Raw genomic sequence first — 5716 nt, forward strand, 5'->3', positions numbered from 1 at the left:
GCACAAAGAGGGAAGAAGACTTACCCCGCCAGGGTGGGGAGTATTTACCTGAGGAGATCGCCCTGGTAACTGCCCATCTTTGGCTGCTTGAGAAAGAAGGTTAACTGCCTTCTCTCCCACTGGGTCCACAGAGCACATCTAGCTCCCGGCGGGCGTCCCTCTGGACAGCTCTCTCTAGTGGTTCATCTTTATTCTCGACAGTACACTCTCAGGAGAAAGAGGTTCAGGGAAACCAAAATAATGAGACTCTAGGGAGAGCCGAGTTTCAGAGTGAGCATAAACAACCTGAAAACAAAATCCTTTTTCCGTGTACCTGTTTCTTCTTTTTCTTTTTTCTTTTTCTTTTTCTTTTTTTTTTTCTTTCTTTTTTTTTTTTTTTTTTTCTTTCTTTCTTTCTTTCTTTCTCTGTGTAGCCCTGGCTGGTCTCGAACTCACTTTGTAGACCAGGCTGGCCTCGAACTCAGAAATCCGCCTGCCTCTGCCTCTCGAGTGCTGGGATTAAAGGCGTGTGCCACCACGCCCTGCAGCCCTCATGTTTTTTTTTTTTTAAAAAAAGATTTATGTATTTATTACATGTAAGTACACAGTAGCAGTCTCCAGACACTCCAGAAGAGGGAGTCAGATCTTGTTAAGGATGGTTGTGGGCCACCATGTGGTTGCTGGGATTTGAACTCCGGACCTTTGGAAGAGCAGTCCGGTGCTCTTACCCACTGAGCCATCTCACCAGCCCAGCCCTCATGTTTTTAAGTCTCTTCCTATCTTTTGTTTTGTTTTGTTTTGTTTTGGAGACAGGGTTTCTCTTTGTAGCCCTAGCTGTCCTGGAACTCACTCTGTAGACCAGGCTGGCCTCGAACTCAGAAATTCGCCTGCCTCTGCCTCCCAAGTGCTGGGATTAAAGGCGGCGCCACCACTGCCCGGTCGCTTCCTATCTTTTCTGATTAACCTGGAATTCTTTATGTAAACCAGAAATCCACTGACTTCACCCTTGCTGTGCTGGCATTACAAGTGTGTGCCACTTCAGTAAGCCTTAGATTAGTCTTCTACCCACCATAAAAAGATGGGAATCATAAGCTGGGCACAGAGGTGCCGGGCTTTAACCCCAGCACTGTGGAGGTAGTGGGTTTGGGACTAGCCTGGTCTACACATAAAACTTCCAGGACAGAGAGGTCCAGGGTTATACATAGAAAGACCCTGTCTCAAAAACAAAAAACAAATAAACAAACAAAAAACCCAAACCAATAACACTAATAACACCACCAACAAAAAACAACCCCATAATAATTACATTTCTGTGTAAGTGGGTGGTTGAGTGTGTGGCCACATGTACACAGGAGGCCCGAGAATACTGGATGCCCTGTCCTATAGTTCTCTACCTTATTCCCTTGAGCCAAGGCCTCTCACCCAACCCAGAGCTGCCAGGCTTGTAGACCAGGAGGCTCCTGATGTGTATCCCTAATCGGAGGTCACACAGCACACATGGCCACACTAGGCTTTTACGTGAGAGGTAGGGAAATGACCTCAAGTCTCTGTGCTTTGGAAGCAGGTGTCCTTATCCACTGCACCATCCTCCCTGCCCTGTTACCCATCCCTAATTAAAGAGATTAGACAACCCACCACCCCTGGAGTTGCAGTTGCTGGTGGCTGTCAGCAGCCAGACATGGGTTCTCTGCAAAAGCAGCAAGTGCTCTTAACAGCTGAGCCATCCCTCTGGGCCCTTCATTCTTTTTCTCTCGATAAAGAAAATTACATTTAGCCTGGCATGGTGGCGCACGCCTTTAATCCCAGCACTCGGGAGGCAGAGGCAGGCGAATTTCTGAGTTCGAGGCCAGCCTGGTCTACAGAGTGAGTTCCAGGACAGCCAGGGCTACACAGAGAAACCCTGTCTCTGGAAAAAAAAAAAGGAAAGAAAGAAAGAAAGAAAGAAAGAAAGAAAGAAAGAAAGAAAGAAAGAAAGAAAGAAAGAAAATTGCATTTAGGGCATGTGTTTGTGTGTGGGCACGTGTCCCAGGGCCCATTGTGGGATTTGGCTGGTTTTCTCCTTCCACCATAAGGGGCGTGGGGTTGAATTCCGGTTGCTAGGTTTGGTTCCAGTACCTCTATTGACTGAGCCATCTCCAGGGGTCGCACTGTGGCCCAACCTGCCTTGGACCGAACTTTACAGCCAAGGATGATCTTGAACTTCTTGACCAACAAGTGATGGGCTCACACGTGCACACGTGGTTCATGCAGTCTAGACTTCAAACCCACTGCCTGGTGCATGCCAGGCAGGCGCCCCACCAACAAACTCTACCCCGCCCCCAGTTTTATGTTTCTGTTTTTATTTCCACACGGATGGCGTGGCACTCCCCAACAGTACGGTGTTCCACCCACAGAGAGCCACGCCCCGTGGACTTCAGGCTAAATGTTTCCCTTTAATTAGGAGTTTTCAAAACTGTTTTAATCCTCACATAAGCCGCCTCACTCCTTCCTTCCTCTTACAATGTGGGATGAAAAGGACGAGGAAGTCACCGCGTTGTGGGTCTCCCTCACAGGCTCCAACCAAAATTCGTGATAGGAGCTTGCTGTATTCTAACCGCCCCGGGAGTTGCTGGCTGGCCAGATGTTGAGCATCTCAGCCACCTGACTGGAGTTGAGGGCAAAGCATCCTCAGTCAAGAAGGCTGCTGTTGTCCTGTCTGCTGGATGCTGACACACACACACACACACACACACACACACACACACACACACAGGTCCGATTCCCCCCTCCCCCTCCGCCCCCGCACATGCAGGTGCAAGGCAGGAGCCAGAAGGGTGAAATCCAACACACCCCTCCTTGAATTCCTTTGGTGGTCTTTTAGAAATGAAAACTACTAGGGGTGACCTCTCCCCCTAGGAAGAAAGTAGCGAGAGCCTAAAAACAAAAGGAACCAAACAATAGGGGATCCTCCCAAAGGGAGACAGAAAAGAAGCTGAGAAGCTGCTCTGGGACCAGAGGGAGGGGTTAAAGTCATCCAATGCTAGGGTGTTCTTGGTAGGGAGCTGCTCCTCGAGACCCACCCAAACAGGTGCAGATCTTCAAGCCAGCATCATGGTGCCCTCCCAAGCCTATGTTGATTAGTGCCGGTTGAGGCTAGTTAAATGTTTGTAATAACTCTCCTGGGCGCAGACACCAACTCGATGGCATTCTAATCAGGGGGTGTGAAGAAATAGTTCCTGTGACAGCTTAAACGAGGGTTTGTTTAACTTGGCTGAGAGTTGTAGAGGGTTCGGTCCCTGGTCACTTGGCCTCCGCACAGCCCCTGGTTTCTGGGCCTGTTGTGAGGCAGAAACATCCATCCTGGTGATGGGAGTGTTTGCTCGGGGGCTTGGCTTCGAAGGCTAGAGGCAGAGAAAAGGGAGGTGGTGCCAGGGCTCTGCCAACTTTCTCCCTTTACTTTATGGGGAGGGGGCAGCCCATAGGATGAGCAGTGCTACCCTAATCTAGTGGGGCTTCTGGATGTGTCTCACAGACACATTCAGAGACCTGCCTCACCAATCTCCCAGGGTGATTTATTTGATTTATTTATACATTTATTCGGTAGTTTAGGATTGAACCCAGCACCTCTCCGTTACACAGTAGACAAGCCCTCTGCCATAGAGCTGCCTTTCCCAGCTCTCTGTGGTGATTCTATCTATCTATCTATCTATCTATCTATCTATCTATCTATCTATCTATCTGAGATTTGAGATAGAGTCTCTCTTTGTAGTTCTGGCTGTCCCAGAATTGGATATATAGACCAGGTTGGCCTTGAACTTGCAAAGATCTGCCTGGCTCTGCCTTCTGAGTACTGGGATCAAAGACCTGTCCCACCACTGCCCAGCTCAGAGGTGATTCTAAATCCAGTCAAATTAACAATGAAGACTATCCAACAAAAGAGCATGGCCTCTCAACTTCAAGACCAGCTTGAGCCTATCTCAAGAAAGAAAGGAAGATTCTGAGTTCGAGGCCAGCATGGTCTACAGAGCAAGTTACAGGACAGCCAGGACGACACAGAGAAACCCTGTCTCGAAAAACAAAACAAAACAAACAAACAAACAAAAAGGAAGGAAGGAAGCTGACCCCTGGCTCTTTTTCAAAATCTTAGCCTCAGGAGTTCAAAGTCATCCTCAGCTATGTATTGAATTCAAGGCTAGCCTGGGCTACACGAAAGAAGACCTCATCCCAGAAAAATATTTTTAAAAGAGAAAGAGAGAAATACGTTTATGGGGTAGCCTAAGGAATCAAGAAACAGAGACAGGGGCTGGTGAGATGGCTCAGTGGGTAAGAGCACCTGACTGATCTTCCAAAGGTGCAGAGTTCAAATCCCAGCAACCATGTGGTGGCTCACAACCATCTGTAACAAGATCTGACGCCCTCTTCTGGAGTGTCTGAAGACAGCTACAGTATACTTACATATAATAAGTAAATAAATCTGAAAAAAAAAAAAAAAAAGAAAGAAAGAAAGAAAAGAAACAGAGACAGACAAAGCAGGAACTGAAACTCCTCAGCAACACAGGTCAGCTGGGAAGAGGCCCAGGGAGTAACCTGGAGCATTTCCTACAGGAAAAGGCGCTGAGGAAAAGCAGCCAGGGCTATGCAGAGAGAGAAACCGTCTTAACATCCTCCTCAAAAAGGGGGGTGGGGGCTGATGTGTAAGCTTTAGAACCTTGGGAGCTGAATCAAAACAAACAAAGCACAGAATTAAAGACACTGGGAGCCTTGTCACCAGCCCGCCCCCTCTAGCTGCTTCGGACGTCAGACCTGCCACTTTTGGACTACTGAAACAAAGCCATCTCCATCTACAAGGCTGACTTCCCCAGCTCTAGGAACTGTTAGACCTGGGACAGGGGACTTAGCTGCAAACTTTACAAACCAAAGCAGACCTGACCTCCAGGTTCTCCCAGCATCCCTCAGTCCCTGCCTGGCATACCCTGCCCAAACCCTGCTTTCCAGCCCAGGGACAGGCCGCCCTTCACCAGAGGCTCTGTGCTGTATAACCCAGACATTTTGATTTCTCCCTCCATCCTCCTCCTCCTCACGCCCCCCCCCCCCCTTCTCTTTCCTCTCCCCTTTGTTTCCTCCCTTGGCAACTTCCCTGGCCTCCTCCTAGGGGCCAGGGAAGTTGCCTGCCTGAGACAGCCTCCCAATAAATCTGCATGTATATATATATATATATATATATGGCTTGAGTTGACTCACTTCTCTGGCATAAAGAACAAGCATTTTTCTTCTAGCCAGGATCCTTTACTAGGTTCCTTTGAGAACCAAATAAGGTAACACACAGCTGACCCTGGCCGCCCACAGGGAGGGAGGAGCAAGACAGAGGAAAAACTCTTAGGACACTCCAGAACTGAGCAGCCTCAGGGGGACAAGCAGAGGAGCCAACATGGGTTCTTTCAGGTTCCCTGTATGGATTGGGGTCAGGGTGGGGGTGGGTAACTGGGGTTGCAGAAAGGCTGAACAACAAGGCTTGGGTTTTGAATATTGTCAGGAGTGACAGTTATGGACTGGAGAGATGGCTCAGAGGTTAAGAGCACTGACTGCTCTTCCAGAGGTCCTGAGTTTGATTCCCAGCAACCATATGGTGGCTCACAACCATCAGTAGTGGGATCTGGTGCCCTCTTCTGGTGTGTCTGAAGACAGCTACCGTGTACTCACATACATCTTTTAAAAAAGAGTGACAGTTAGCCAGGCGTGGTGGCGCACGCCTTTAATC

This window comes from Mus pahari, chromosome 21 (assembly GCF_900095145.1).
Source record: "Mus pahari chromosome 21, PAHARI_EIJ_v1.1, whole genome shotgun sequence".
In the NCBI taxonomy this organism is placed as follows: Eukaryota; Metazoa; Chordata; class Mammalia; order Rodentia; family Muridae; genus Mus; species Mus pahari.